The following is a 16,498-nucleotide window of genomic DNA, read 5'->3' as shown; positions in this document are numbered from 1 at the left end:
ATGTACCAGTCGACAAAAATTATAACTATTTCGCTAGAACTCTATTTTCTCTATCGAATGAGTACAAGAAACCACATATTTACCGATTTCAACTATCCACTACAGTGGTCAGAAATTGGCAATTTAGCAAATTTTGCACAAATTTCAAAAGTGCCAATTTCCAAATAGGGTCCAGAATAAACAAGACAGACATTCCTGGCACTAAAATAACATTTTTTCTGTTCATTACTCACGTCCCCAGGCCTCTCTTACATTTCTTTTGCTTTCCACTTTGAATTTTTATTCTCACAAAAAAAATAGAAGATTTACTGTTATGCAGACTACTGCATTAGTGTAGAAATGGTATAAATAATATCAGTGTACTTGTGAAAGAATATTAGACTCGCCAGTTGATGTGTATTGGACGCGTGGCATGATTTGTTTACTTTTGAACTTTGTCAAAAATCAAACATTTCTGCTACTTTGAGCTCAATTTCAAGGTACTTTTCATTGTGAAACGAATCAGTCATATCAATTTCTGTAATATCTCTTCCATTCTATAAAATGAGACCAGGAAAACTAGAATACAATCATAAATAGCATATGAAAATACACTGCAAAATCACTGTTTTAAAGTAAAAACATGGTCAGAGTTTTTTTTTTCTCATTATGCACCGTGTGCTGCAGGATTTTTTTATACTGTGCACACTGACCACATAGACCCATTCTTTCATATGTAGGCCCCCAGCTTTCTCTCACTAGATTTGAAGGCGCTAGAATTTATGCATTCTAGTACAGCACCAACCCTGGCATGCAAGCCGTACTAGTATGGCACCAACTCTGAAAGGGTTAACAAAAGTGTAAAAATATAGCAGCACCATCATAGGAATTGCAGAAAACTTGCTCATTAGTAATTAATTGATTCTAAATTGCCAATGTCATAAGTGCAAAACATTGCAACTGGAAACCTTGTTAGTCAGGTCCCTGTTGTTCTAATCTTGCATACAATGTAAGAAATTAGTGGATAAATTCTAGTTTTAATGAGTTTGATGTTAAGGGAAGCAATGGATTCTGAGTAAAGGCAGTAAATATATAATTAACAGTGAGAAATTAAAGTGGTATCTCCTTGTTAAGGAAATGCTAAAATTTCATGGTAATAAAAATAAATAAGTAAACATTAGGAATAGCACTGATTATTGCATCAGAGTTTAATAATAAAATAGTGACAGGGAGAAAGAAAAATCATTTAGCTAGCAGGGAAGTACACACATCATTATGCTACATGAAGCTTTGAGCTAAAGCTCAACTCATTCTGTCATAGTTAAAACAGAATCATTGAGGCTGTTTTTGTATAGCCATAGTTTGTTTAACCTTTTACAAAACATTGGTACATTTTATCTCCATTGTTCAGACAGATTTCTTGGGTTTAGCACTTGGTTTTTTTTTAACACATTGACTGATTTCCACCAAGGCAGGGTGGCCCGAAAATGACAGACTTCTGAGCCCTAATAAAAAAATTTCTTGCTCTTTTGTGAGGCACTCATTTACAAAGATATTTTTTTCAGAATGAAGTATTTCTTTTTTGAGAAGTTATGAAATCTCATCAAATTTGATATCTAAGTATCAGAATACTTCTTTGATAACACTAGGCGTAATAATGAGTAATTATTCTGCTCAACTTTAAAGAGGGGGGAATTTTAGGTCATAACCTTGTGTGATAGTTTGTATGAACATTGGGTTCCTTATGGCAACAGCATCAACTAGCCAAAATGGTTTAATTTGACAAAGTTGTTTATTAAGTAAATCGGATAACAAGCATTGAGTTTTCCAGTCTGTGGAATTTTTATCTTCTTTTTCACTGAATAGAGTTTATTTGGCTTTTCATGATTTTAACTTGTTCACTGTAATTTTTAATGGTGGATTGCTCTTCAAGTTAGATATACTGTAACTGTTTTTTCAAGTTCAGTTAACATGTTCACTAGACCATCAGACTGTTCAGCTTGGGACTACAGCACACCAAAGCTTCTTGTAGGGTTTCATAAAAACAAGCACCTCTGGAATTTTAAAAAAAAATTAAATATCTGACAGATCTGTGCATTAGGTGATTTTTGTTAAAGCTGTTGCATATAAGCTTTTATAAGATTCCCATTGAGGTTTATTATGTCAGCATCTGAAATTCTGTATACAGCTTCTGTAGTGGTTAGTGCCTTTAAATTATTATTAGCAAGATGAGGTGAGCAAATATATATTCTCCATTGGCATCACTTGTGTTCATGATATTCTTACATTGCATCTCTTTTTGCATGGTACAGTAGATTGAAATACAGTAATTAGTTATGTAAGTATAAGCCATACAACCCTGGTGCTGTACTATGAAGTAGAGGTGATCCAGTTTTGGGTCAACAACTTATCTGGTCATTTCTAGGTATTGCATGTCTTACAATTTCCAATATTTCATGAGGCTGCAGACAAGCAAACAACAAAGTTCTTTTTCCCACCCACCTACCCACATATCAGATTTTCTCTTGCAATGTTAAAGAAAATAATACACTCTTACCTATATTTATTGCTTCTGGTATTTGAACAGTTATTTATATATTAACTGAATAAACAGCAGACTAGACATTATGCATTAGTGCCACTTTTGTTAATATTAAGTTGACAGCTGGCCAGTTATTGGGACAGAATCATAGATTTGGCAGATATTCATCTCTTTAATAAATCCATAGTCTTTTATTTTAGTTTAGAAATTGCTCATTTCAGAATGCTCCTGGTCTCAATTTTTTTTTTTCATGCATGAATTCAGTCTAAGAGCTTAGCTCAGTACAATGCTCCAGCCTTATCTAAGGTATACTATCACCTTCCACTATGCCACCTACCATAGTCAGCTAACACATAGGTGCCTCTTTACTGGTAGGTTTAGGGATTCTTGCCCTTACATCTCACCTTGCCCAAAAATTAAACCTAGATCCCTTTGGTTGTTAGCCTAGCACTCGGTATAATGCTGCTTTGCTCTTATTATCCTAAACTTAGCAAAGCACACTGTATTGTGTGATATTTATTAAGTACTGGATACACTGATATACATTGCAATAAATTTCAATGCATGATGGAAAAGTTTCTTTAAACGGAAAGCATGTTTAAGAAGTTAGTGACCTGGACTCTCAAGGAAAGTTTTTATTAAAGACACTTCATAATAGTATTCTTCCTTATCTATCTATCTATCTATCTCTCTATCTATCTCTCTATCTCTATCTCTCTCTATCTCTCTCTCCTCTCTCTCTCTCTCCTCTCTCTCTCTCTCTCCTCTCTCTCTCCTCTCTCTCTCTCCTCTCTCTCTCCTCTCTCTCTCTCTCTCTCTTCTCTCACATCCTCTCTCTCTCCTCTCACATCCTCTCTCTCTCCTCTCACATCCTCTCTCTCTCTCCTCTCACATCCTCTCTCACTCTTCTCTCACATCCTCTCCCTCTCTCTTCTCTCACATCCTCTCTCTCTCTCTCTCTCTTCTCTCACATCCTCTCTCTCTCTCTCTCTCTTCTCTCACATCCTCTCTCTCTCTCTCTTCTCTCACATCCTCTCTCTCTCTCTCTCTCTCTCTCTTCTCTCACATCCTCTCTCTCTCTTCTCTCACATCCTCTCTCTCTCTCTCTCTCTCTCTCACATCCTCTCTCTCTCTCTCTCTCTCTCTCTCTCTCTCTCTCTCTCCTCTCACATCCTCTCTCTCTCTCTTCTCTCACATCCTCTCTCTCTCTCTCTCTCTTCTCTCACATCCTCTCTCTCTCTCTCTCTTTCTCTCACATCCTCTCTCTCTCTCTCTCATATCCCCTCTCTCTCTCTCTCTCTTCTCTCACATCCTCTCTCTCTCTCTCTTCTCTCACATCCTCTCTCTCTCTCTCTTCTCTCACATCCTCTCTCTCTCTCTCTTCTCTCACATCCTCTCTCTCTCTCTCTTCTCTCACATCCTCTCTCTCTCTTCTCTCACATCCTCTCTCTCTCTCTCTTCTCTCACATCTCTCTCTCTTCTCTCACATCCTCTCTCTCTCTCTCTCTCTCACATCCTCTCTCTCTCTCTCTTCTCTCACATCCTCTCTCTCTCTCTCTCTCTTGTCTCACATCCTCTCTCTCTCTCTCTCTCACATCCTCTCTCTCTCTTCTCTCACATCCTCTCTCTCTCTCTTCTCTCACATCCTCTCTCTCTCTTCTCTCACATCCTCTCTCTTCTCTCACATCCTCTCTCTCTCTCTCCCCCTCTTCCCATCTCTCTCTCTTCTCTCTCTCTCCTCCCTCTCTCTCTCCCTCCCTCTCTTCCTACCTCCCTCTCTCCCCCTCTCCCTCCCACCCCCCCCCCACCCTCTCCCTCCTCTCCCTCTCCCTCCCCTCCCTCCCTCCCTCCCTCTCCCTCCCTCCCTACCTTCCTTTCTCCCTTCTCCCCTCCCCAATCACATTTTCCTGTCTCTCTGCATACAGATATACATAATTATGTGAGTAAAATAGATATTTCTTCTTTTAAAATAAAGCAAAGTGTTTTAACCGAACTTGCATTTATGTTTCCAGGAACGCTCTCGGGAAGCAAGTCCCGGCACCAGTCGAGTGACCATGTCAGATGCCTCGAAGACTGAATCTGATGTCTGAAACCCCGCCTGGCACTAGGAACCCTCAGGGACCTAGAGCCCTCTCAGGTTGGAATCCGGCATTTATTGCTTGGCATCCAAAGTCCACTAGAATCTGCAACGAATGAATCTTTTATAAACAGTTCAATGTTTGAGAGAAAGACAGACCTTAACTGATTGACAGTTGTAGTAGCCACTGAAGACATGAGCTGAAATATGAAAACATTTGTTAGTAAATTATGTGGAATAACGTAAGTAAACTGCCATAGATATTTTTATTAACATCTAAAAGCAAGAAGGTCTCTATCTTCTGCACTTAAAAGTTATTAAGTTCAATAAACATGAAGTTAATAAAGCCTTATTATACTGAACTTCATAATATTTTATACAGTACATATACTCTCATGAGAAGTTAAATAATGTTGAAAGTGATAGGCAAGTTTTAGGGAGGGAAAGCTGAGAATTCTCTTTACAATGTAAAGAATTTTCATATCTTTCTGAGTGCTGCTGCATTAACCTTGATCTGATGTATTTCTGATACTATTTGATATAATAAGTTTAAAGCCCTACAGTGCAGTTAAAAGATATTGCTAAATATTTATAATGTCTAAATTCTTGTTCATCCATTGTGACTCTTGGGTGGGAAAATTCTCATCTTCAAATGGATATATAGATAAAAAAAAATGTTTTGGTGTGCAGATAATTTACAGTAGAAAATGGTGCACATTTTAGCAACCGATCGTTATTTGTTTCCGATTCGGTAACACTGCAACGTCCAGGGAATGATGGTAATTAATTTTTAAGATTAAGGTTTTCTGTGATGCCTCACATTTGAGGAGTGGAGAACATATAGTCAGGTTGTGTTAAAGAAATTCCTTATCAGGCTTTGTCAGTTCTAGTTATAACAAAGGATAAAGAATGCACTCAATGAACACAATAAACACTTGTTTTGGTTACTCCAAAACATTCATTCATGTACAACATTTAGCTCTAAGAATCATTTTGGAGTATTGATCTTACTGCATTTTATAATTTGTTATAATATATAGATTTCCTTTTTTATCAGTAGTAAACAGTAATTGATGATAACTGATAAGGGAGTTCTTAGAGGCAATCTTAGAGATGTAGTTACTTGTTAAAACAACGGCTCAAAGGTTTAGTTAATGTTCGCAAACATTATCACTAAGATGAAATTAAGGCAAGTAAATTTCATCAAGTACTCTCATATATAGCATCCATTGTTTGAGTCACTAACTAAGCATTTTGGTCATAATATACAAGAACTCAGGAGTTTCTCTAGTCTCTCACATATGGCTCTCTCAACTCTGTGAATAATATGTTTACTACTGGATAAGGTTACACAGCATTTTCTTACAATATTTAAGTATTTGTAATTTGTAGTCATGAAGATTACAGTAAAGGTTATAGGATCTCAGTAGTATTTGACATCCAAGTAGGGGGTCTGAGTCACTGCAGTAGATGAGCAAAAATTATGTCCATATCACAACATAATTTGTGATGTCAGACTCTTACTGATGAACACGTCACTAATATTAGCAACAGTTTGAAGTACAGTACCATGTTTGAAGACAAGGTGGTTATATCATAATCATAAAGAAACCTTTTATAATTTGATCAACAATTGGTTAACAAAAGTCAAGTAAGTATTGGTTGTTGGTGACTTAGCAAAAGTTTACTACTTATGGTGAGCTGAAAAGTGGTTGTGAGTAGCTTTAATGTTTAAGAAGAAGATGGCAGCATATTATGATTGTGATAGTCTGTGATGCTCTTAAGTATTGCAAAGATACTCTACATGCTCATTCATTAAAGAAAAAATTCTATTAAATAGCCTGTGTCTTGCCATTTATTTTGAAAGTTTACATCTACTTAGCAAAGCCTCTTGTGCCAATTGAATTACAGTGTTCAGAATTTTTCATGAAACTTCAGCCAGAGTGATAGCTCTAATATTTTATCTGCAGTATATAGTATGTGTGTGGGGGGGGGTGGGGGGATATACTTGAGTGCACATATGTGCAATTGTGTATGCATGCATGTGTGTGAATTGTGTTGTACTTTATTGCCAGAATTTGCTGGCTTGGTGTAATTAATAAAACTCAGTTATTTTGCTAGGCAAGAAGAGCATATTAGCTTGGCAAAAAAATCAGTCAAAATGTCACAAAACTAGTGAACCATGTTTCATTGATGTTAAATTTGGATTATGGCAAGTAAGATTAATTTATATTAGGTGAATTCTAGTAAGTTTAGGTTAGGCTAGGTTGCTAAGTTACTTTTGGTGCAAGATTAAATTTTTTTATTTCATATTTATTAATTTGAATATCAGTTCATAAGAAAATTCTGTGTAATATATTGCATTGGGCTCTAATGACCCCTAGGAACTCGACCACTATTACAGTAAATCACCATGCAGCAATTGTAAAATGTAGGTGGGAATGAATGTGCATTAATAGATCTAGCCATTCTAAAATCTAAGCTGAGAGCTTTAGAAACCTAACTGCCCATGAGCATGTCAGGGCAAAATGCCTAAGCTGGCAGTAAAAATGTATAGCTTTCTTTTAGTTGGCACAAAGACTAGGATCATTTCATGCATACCCATTCAGTGGAGAAACTAGTCACCCAGCTAGCACACTTATGTAGTACAGTGTAAAGTGCATTTCCCTATCTCCTGAGTCAGCCACCCACTCCCATCTAGCTTGATTGTGCATTGGGGGAAACCTCCCTACTCCAGTAAACCACACTTGTCCTGTTCCACAATTTTGTGGTTGTTAAGTTGGTTTGTCCCTTATTACTTTGATAGTAAGGTTCTCACTACATGTTCTAGTGTGGGGTAGCTTTTTACTTAATGGCCTTATCTGTCTAGGGGTAATACTTACATCATGGCTGATCATCTTGAGTGTCTGATATCCTCTCACCAGCCCTCTTCACAGGTTATGTAAACTACTACTATAAAAATATAACTGTATTCTCAATAGATATGTACAGAATATACAATTACAGCCTCACACTTTAAAAACAAAGATCTACACACTCCATAGCTGTTCTCCCACATGGTGTATCTTATTAACTTTTGTCCTTCTCTCTTCTTGACATAACTCTGGGCTAACCAGTGTTTTGACACACTTTAGTCACCCTGGGTATGGTGGCCACAGCTTAAATTATAAAAACTCACCCCTGGAGCACACATACTGCCCCAAAAAATAGAAGAAGGACCCAGAGATCCTGCCAGGTTGAAGGTCAGCCACAGAGAGAGAGAGTCAGAGAGGGAGAGAGAGAAAGACTAGCTAAGCTCCTCCCACCAAAACAAAAGACTGTTGCCAAGCACAATTCTCCAGTTACCACAATTCTACCACCCTTAATTTTACTTTTACAAAAAGAAATACAATTTTATAAACTACGTACTTATTTAAATTGTGTGTTTATGCGTCTATAGTATAACCTATTATATTGAGAAAAATAGGCTTGACCCAGCTGCCTCTCAGTCATAAGGTTGATCAGCCCTTATGACATTTAGAACTGAGTCCCCATCAATTCAATATAATTAGGTATTCCAGAGTAACTGTTACTTATAAATACATGTTGGGTCCTATAGCCCCATAACAGTGGTGGGGTCTTGCATCCTTACCTCATCTCCTACCTGGGAGCTGGCATCCTCCAGGCACCTTGATCATTTTTCTCTCTGACTCTCTCCATGATCTCTGCCATCTGCATCTCACTGCTGTGCATCTTCCTCCAACACTGGTCTACCCTACAGTACTGCCTGTCCATGGGTACAGTCACAGTTGTCTCCCAGTAACCAGTTGCATAGGTAACTTGTCTATCTTAGGGGTGTATTGAAATATTGTAGGAGAGTCTTGGAGAGTACTTTTGCCAGAAGGTTGCCTTCTTTCTGCTTAATCACATAAATTGCAACCTCTGCTCGTCTATTAGACTGAGGATAGTGACACCCCTTGGCAGTTTTTGAAAAAAAAAATTATTTCATCACTAGAAAAGGTAATACCTCCATTCATAGAGATTTCTTCAGGAGTCTTGCCTCTCCCACCTGGTAAAATAGCCACCCAACTTCAGGAGGACAGCTGATGAGTCATTGGGAAAGTATGGCACCTCCACCCAACATGTCAGCCTATCTGTATAAGCCATTTACACTTGGCAGTTAAGTTGGACATGTGCATTTCACAAGTCTCACACAGTGATCAGTGTTACTGAAAATCAGCTTCCAGTCCCAGGCTCTGTGTTGAATGTAGCACTGAGCAGCAGAATCTGGGATTACCAGATGCACTCACCCTTGTGTGTACATGTAGGTTACCAACTCATCCACAATGGCCAACTTTTCCCTCACATTGTAGAAGGCCTTGGGACTGGGCATCTCTTGGGCCTGGCCAGTGGACCAGTCCCATGTCCTTACTCTTTTGATTAACAGTTGATATTTAATATTAGCCACTGTTACACTCACCACCATGTTCTAGTTCAACACTACTCCATCCTCCACTGCTAGTGTTGCCAAAGGGGCCACCACTAGCTCCTCATGTTGCAGATAGTCCCTACTTTCCAGCACAGGATAACTGGGGAGAGGGTCCACTGCAGTGTTTTCCCAGGAAGGTATCTGACACAGAATTGGTATTAAAGTGTCTTCTTGAAGAGAAAGAGCCTTCAGTTTGCTGGTAATCAGTAACTAAGGTGAGGAATAGGTGGGCCTTCCTCAAGCACTAGACTACTGTCCAGTCTTTTTTATTTCCTTTTTGTGGTACTAAAATAATGTAGTTTACATGTAATAAAACATTGGTAAGCATAAAAGAAAGCCAGTAGTGTGCCCTCAGCTGACATCAGATGGTGGCTTTCACATAGTGCCAGCTGCCTGAGCAGCAGAATGGCTTTTTCAACCAAAGTGCAGCAGCAATATTGCTGCAGGGCTACAAACCCAGTGCTCTCTCTACTCCAGTCAGTGATGGCCACTGTTGGTTGGGATTTGTCATAATATACTAGCCTATTCTTTGCCACCTGCCAGATTGTGTCTTCAGAATGTTCAGATTTCTGTTGCAGCTGCTGGCTCCAGTGAACCTTTTTCCCATGTGTTTCTTGAGGAGATCCCTGAAAGGTTGCCTGACAGATGTCTTGGCAATGAATGTTTAAGTTGGTTGATTCATTCATGCCATGACCTTATTTTGGTGATGAGTTAACTCAGTATTGGGAAATCTCTGATGGCAGCCAGTCTGTTTCCTGTGGGTTGGTATCCCTCCCATTCTAAATGAAATCTTAAGAATTTCACCTCTTGCTGGCAGAACTTGAACTTTTCCAGGTGTAACACTTCTCCATTCTTGCTGCAAGTCCCGAGGAAGCTCCCTATGTACCAGAATGACTTTGGAAAACTGACATCATAGAATAGGGAGTTGTCTGTGCACATATGTTTATTGGCTATACCCTCATTAAGATCATTGAACCTCTTTGTATATGCATATGAGGCAAAACAATGACCCATTGGGGTGTGGTTGTAATGGTACTTCCCCATAGTGTGATCATTGTGAAAGACTGGCTTGATTCATTCATTTCCACCTGGTGAAACCCCTGATATGCATTGGCTACTGTTTTTACATGTGGAGGGGAACACTGGACACCATGTCAAATGGTGCTGGTGTGTGGTGAGTTTTCCTTCTTGCAACTGGTATTCAGGTATTTAAAATATACAGTGCACCAGAGTTGATCAGTCTTCTTAGGGACCACCACCATTCAATGGCCTCACCTTGTAGTACAGATCATGTTACCCCTCATCACACATCATCCAGGTGCTGCTTGACCTTGGTCTTCCAGTACTTTGGTACCAAGGCAGGTGTATGGTTAAATGCCAGACACTAGGTGTACAGCATGTGGTGGGGTTCTCCCTTCACCAGCATTGATTCTCTGGAGATGCTGAATGTTATAGATAAAAAAAATGCCACTTAAATCATTTTGACAGCTTGGGGAATTTTCTTGCTATACTAGCAGCAGGAAAATAGAAGAACATGAATCACCACCTGCTACATACTGCCCCTCTCCCAGGATTGCAGGTATGGAGGACATGTGGTCAGGAAATTTCTGATTTATCAGCCCCAGGTCTCTAGTGACAGGCACAGAACCTGCACACCCTCAGCAAAGTGCTTCCTGTCCTTGATGATCCTGCAGCCCAGCTCTAGTACATGCACTACCATGTCTAGCACTTAACTTTGCCTCCTGTAATGTGACAGGTCAAAAGTTGTTTGCAGTTGTTGTGCATTGAACATCTCCAGTATTGGAAATATAAACACACATGCAGTATAATGTGATCCTTTATTGACAATGTTTTGCCCACATAGTGGGCTTTTTCAAGTGACTTGAAAAAGCCCACTGTGTGGGCAAAACGTTGTCAATAAAGGATCACATTATACTGCATATGTGTTTATATTTCCATTCTGTCGGTATTTTATACCATTTATTTCCATCTCCAGTATTCCCAAGTGTTCCATGCCCGCCCACCCATCTGTCTGCCCTACCTACCTACCTCAACACTTGTATTGGATGTCAGGATGACTTTTGAGAGGTGATCAGCTACCATTAAGCATGGAAGGCTAATGTTAAAAGATTTCTTGCTTCAAAGTAGGATTGCTCACCCCTGCAATTTTGGTATGTAGCTGTCACAATCTAATTTGCTTTGTTGTCATCTATTCATAAATACCCTCAGGTTCAGATCGATCAATCGATCACTGTACCACATTCTTGTATTAGCTTGAAGAATCTGTCCTACATGATGGCAGTGATGGGAGCATTGTGCACAATGCTTCCTACACCATCCACTGGCATTTTCTGGCTGTAACACTTTCCACTTGGATTTTGGGAATTTGGCATTAAATTTCCCTTTTCAGTAATGGAGGCTGGGTTAGCTACCCTGGATAACCCAATGAAGTCAGTGTGCTTTATTTCCATTGGAGTCCTTAAATATTCTTCTTCAGGATGATGCCCACAACAGTCAACTAACACCCAGGTACCTGCTTACTGCTAGGTGACCAGGGACAACAGGTGTAAGGAAAAATGCCCAACATTTCCACTCATGCCAGGAATCAAACCACAGATACTCATTGTGTGAGCTAAGTGTACTATCAGCTGAGGCACTGGCTCAAGCAGGTGGTTTGCCATTTGGCCAGTACTGTGTTGCCCCTCCTCCTCTTGTTTTAAAAAACACAAGCCATACAGCAGGCATTCATACACCTGTAAAATCACACAAATGGATCAGGTTTTTGCACTGGGGAATCTTGCAGGATCATGATTACATGCAGATTCCCACCACAACCACAATGCTGGCACAGTGTAGCAGTAGTTATAATTTAATATCTTTATTATGCACCCCATACCCATCCTGTGGGAAATAGTCAAAAGATTACAGAGGTACATAATGCATCCAGGGACTGGGCTGCAAAGTTTTGATAACTGAACACATTACATTGGTAATGAACTATTTGCATGATTATATCTGGTTACAGTCATAATGAATTATTTATGCAGACATGAATTAGGTCACACGCACACACACGATGTTTAAGTGGTAATGCATTATTTACAGTGGAAAGAGTCTGTATTTTTCCAGAATGGTTGGTAATGTACCACTGTGGATAAAATACTCTGACATTTCTTGAACATTTATGAGTGAGTTGTCTCTGAATTCATTAATTTTATCGCATTCCAGAACATAATGATGCAAGGTGTGACAGTCAGTGGTAGGGTGATAAAAAAAAATGACCAGTAATCCTCCACTGCAATAAGAGGAAAGTTGGTGACATTAACATGATTGAATGATGGTTGGAGTCTGGGGCATTGCTAGGTGCCCACTCAACACCAAAAATAACTTGCTAACTACCTTCAAAAGTGATGATGCTGTGCTGAAAGTGATCATGTGTGCTGTCAGCAGTAACAGCCTGGTTGATCAGGCCCTGATCCACCACAAGGCCTGGTCATGGACTGGGTCATGGGGGCATTTACCCCCAAAGCACCCTCCAAACATACTCCAGGTATAATATGTTTATAATTATACACCAAAGGTAACATGGTAAATCTTTCCTAACATGGCTATATTTAATGTAATATAATTTAATTAAATCCTGCTCAATTTATCTTGCATCAACTTAAATTTAGTTTGTATTATTTGATATCAATGAAAGATGACAATTTTGTGTTGTACAGATTTATTTTCACAAACTTAATACAACAGAAAATTTACACAATACTTGTTGGGGAAAAACAATCATTGCTTTATAAGCCAGGTAACAGTCAGTCTTTGCCTAAAAACCACAGTACAACATGAAGAGGATTGGGAAGGTATCACTGGCCAGTTCTTAGTTAAGTTGCTGGAGCTTTCAAAATATGTATGGTAAATTAATGAGTGTATCAGGTAAGTGGGAATAGGATTCATGTAGAATATTGACTGATAAAATCTTTGAACACCTGGGGAAGCAAATGGTCTTGGGATAATTGTAAGTAATAGATTTTCATAAAGGGTCCAGTTGTGAACCTTATGCATTTTTGCTACAATATATTTTAAGATAGCTTTCATATACAGTACTGTAATTTCTTATTTACTTGGACTAATGTGTGCAGAGAGGTGTCCAATTCACATCATACCCTCAATATAGTTAAATGTCTCCAGTCTGGTATTCCGTATTCCAACACCACCCATAATGAAGTGAAGATAGTCACTGCAATAGTACACATGTATTACAGACACTATTTACAAAGACTTGCAACATTGTACACATTCAGAACCTGCATAAATACCAAGCTTACCTGATGATTCTATACCTGAGCCAAATTTTGAGCATCTCACTGCATTGTACCAGCTCCTATGATGGAGGAAATGGCATACTATCTTTGTATTTCCCATTGTTGCACTCTCATCTTGGATTTTCTTTGACTCTGAACTCCTTGACTTATCTTGAATTACCCTCATATTCACATGAAGATAGAGAATTCAAATTCAAATTCAGAGCTGGTATTCACAGCACTTATAAGGTTCCACAGCATCCTTTGTTCTTACACATTCAAAAGTTTTGTTTTATTCTGGACCTGTGCCAGTAGATGGCACAATGCTCTTGGCTCTTTTTTTTTTTTATAATTTGCATGCCATGTTTTGGTGAAGCATGCAGAGTTATATGGAGATAAATACTGGGCATATACTTTTTGTTATGGGACTATGGGACCCAACACATATTGTTGTACATAAGTAACAGTTACTCTGAAATACCTAATTATATTGAATTGATGGGGACTCAGCTCTAAATGTCATTAAAGTGATCTGCCCTTATGACATTTAGAGCTGAGTCCCCATTAAGTCAATATAATTAGGTATTCCAGAGTAACTGTTACTTATATAAAACAATATGTCTTGGGTCCCATAGTCCCATAACACTTTTATACAAAAATATGCTCTAGTTAGTTTTCATTTCAAGTATTGTGGTGTCCATACTATAATTGTCACAAATTGTTCAGTCTACAGTTAGGTTTTCTTGACTTTCGTATATCTCATTTTCTGGCTTACAAAATTTGTAGTTTAGCATCTATCTAGCCCATTTCTTGCCAGACTGGAGTATGATAGAAATATGAATTTTCTCTCTTTGGTAACAAATGTTGGAATTATAAAGATTTTTCAAATAGAAAGTAAGAATTTCTACTTTTATTCAGTAGTGGCTGGGTGAGAGTAAGACTTGTCTAGCATGAGCCAGTTGGCCTGCTACAGTGCTCCACTATTCTTATGTTAATTCTGAATGTCAGAGAATGTTCAAAATTCAAAATTTCAGAAAGCATTATTATTTGGAAAAAAAAAAATGAAATTATGAATTAATGCCATACTGTGTGGTAAATTCATGCTCTTATCTAGAACATTCCAAATTTCTGAGGTCATTCCAGAATATAAAAAAAAATAGAAAATATCGTTCCATAAGAAAATCATGAATTGGAGATAAGTGTCAGAATAAATTTTTGCTTGTTTTTGAAATGTTCTGAAATTCCAAGATAATTTTTGGGTAAAAAAAGGTTAAAATTGCAAATTTGGTTGTATGAAAATAAAATGAATATTAGATTTCAAAATGAGAGAAATTATTTTACTGTATATGAATAGCTGACTGTTAAAGAAATTATTTACAATATATGTTAACATAAAATTCAGATATGCAGTAGAAGTGTAGCATGTGCATATGTATAAATGCAGACAAAATATATTACAATACACGCCGGGTCACCATCTGGAGAAGACCCCGGTCGGAAGTACCGGCAAATCCCTAATGAATGAATGAATTACAATACATCAAGAATACCATAAAATCAATCCAAGAATTAAAAAATGTGATCTACAAAGAAAAACCAATGACTTTCAAAAGTTTTTTGTGACTAAGCCACAAACTGAAGATGGAACTAAATGAAGCTAGTCCATCCAAGATCATTATCAACCCATGAGTGAAAAAAAACAAGTGAAAGCCAAAAACCAGGTCATGTGAAGAGATGTTAAGATGACCACCCTGCTTGCCTTCCCAGTACTATATAATAAATTGTCAAATGTTCTTTTATTCAGAACACACATGACTTGATCTGACCCTCACTTGCCTAACCTCTATTCACTTGACCTGATTTTAGCTATCACCTGACATGATTTCTGGCATTTAACTATTTTCTCTTTCATAACTTGATAATAGTCCAGAATGAACCAAAATGTTATCTAGTTTAATCTCCAATTTGTAAGTTAGTTGTGAATTGTTTCTGCAGCAGCATTGTGACTTGAGAAGCCAATGGTAAATGATTGGAGCAAAAACCACATGCAAATTTATAAATTTATATGAAAAAATTAAACTTAAGTTTTTTTATAGCCAACAACATGGTAACCAAGAGGATACTATTTTAAACAAAAAGGCATGAGATGCAGAGAAGATAATAGAAAATATGGTACAGTACTCGACAAAATGGCAAATTTGCCAAAGTTTATTCAACGAGGAAGTAATGTGTGCTTAAACTTCTGAAAACTTTCAAAATATACAACATATGACTTAAGTTTATTATAGAAAGAGGGACACCATAAGCATAAGTGTATTCAAGTTTATTATAGAAAGAGGGACACCATAAGCATAAGTGTATTCCTGTAATTACTGTTAAGTAAAAATTAAATCAGTAAAAATATTCACATACATGCCTACAGTACATATATACATACATTTGTAGGGGAATTTTGAATTTCAAAAAATATATTATAAATTTTAACTGCGGCATATTGTAAAATGACTTTACCATGAGTAACCAATCTTTAATATTAACCCTTAAACTGTCCAAACGTAGATCTACGTTTTTTCAACATTTGAAAGTATGTAAAAAAAGTAGATCTTTGTTTTTTTTAGATTTGAAAACGTGTAAAAAAACTTTGATCTACGTTTTTTTTCTTTTTTTTTTTGTTATTTTTTAAAATATGTAAAAGAAACGTAGATCTACTCTTGGAGCACTACGCATGTGAATGTAGATCTGCTTGGACAGTTTAAGGGTTAATAAGTCATTATCACTTCACTTTGATGGTGCATCTGAAACTGAGCATATAGTCCCAATTCCTGTGAAGAGGAGCCATGCTGGAACCTTGTGAAAAGTTGAAATAGTTACCCCTAATACATGTAAAATGCTGGAAGTGTTGCCCTTGAGTCCTGTGCCAGAGTGTATCTGTGCCTTCAGCTTCCCCATCACCTGCAGGGCCTTCATTTCTCTTGCTGTTTTTTATTTTTACCTTCTAATGTTCATCACATTTTGCCCTCTTAACTATGGTTTTTATGATTGTTTATTATGGTGCATCTAAATACTATGAAGCTGCTTCTGTATTCCATCAATAGTATTTAGCATTATTGTTTGCATACCTCTGCATTTACCTG

At 37.7% G+C, this 16,498-nt stretch overlaps 2 long non-coding RNA genes across 3 annotated transcripts in view; one reads left to right on the top strand and one right to left on the bottom strand.

The window, feature by feature from the left end:
- Positions 1–10,939, top strand: part of LOC138852675 (uncharacterized) — a 41,890-nt gene extending 30,951 nt beyond the window's left edge. The window contains exons 1-2 of one of the 2 annotated variants that reach the window (XR_011391996.1): positions 395–479; positions 4,534–10,939. This is a non-coding gene — a long non-coding RNA (uncharacterized lncRNA). Of the gene's footprint in view, positions 1–394; positions 480–4,533 lie in introns of those variants that run through there. The other variant, XR_011391995.1, reaches the window with a different exon arrangement.
- Positions 479–7,857, bottom strand: LOC138852676 (uncharacterized). Its single transcript, XR_011391997.1, has 3 exons — positions 7,777–7,857; positions 4,520–4,704; positions 479–819 (listed from the first exon to the last, which is right to left on the bottom strand). It is a non-coding gene; the product is annotated as an uncharacterized lncRNA (long non-coding RNA).
- Positions 10,940–16,498: the final 5,559 nt, after the last annotated feature.

Source organism: Cherax quadricarinatus, chromosome 14, assembly GCF_038502225.1.
Source record: "Cherax quadricarinatus isolate ZL_2023a chromosome 14, ASM3850222v1, whole genome shotgun sequence".
In the NCBI taxonomy this organism is placed as follows: Eukaryota; Metazoa; Arthropoda; class Malacostraca; order Decapoda; family Parastacidae; genus Cherax; species Cherax quadricarinatus.
This window is presented reverse-complemented; position numbering and strand designations above follow the sequence as displayed.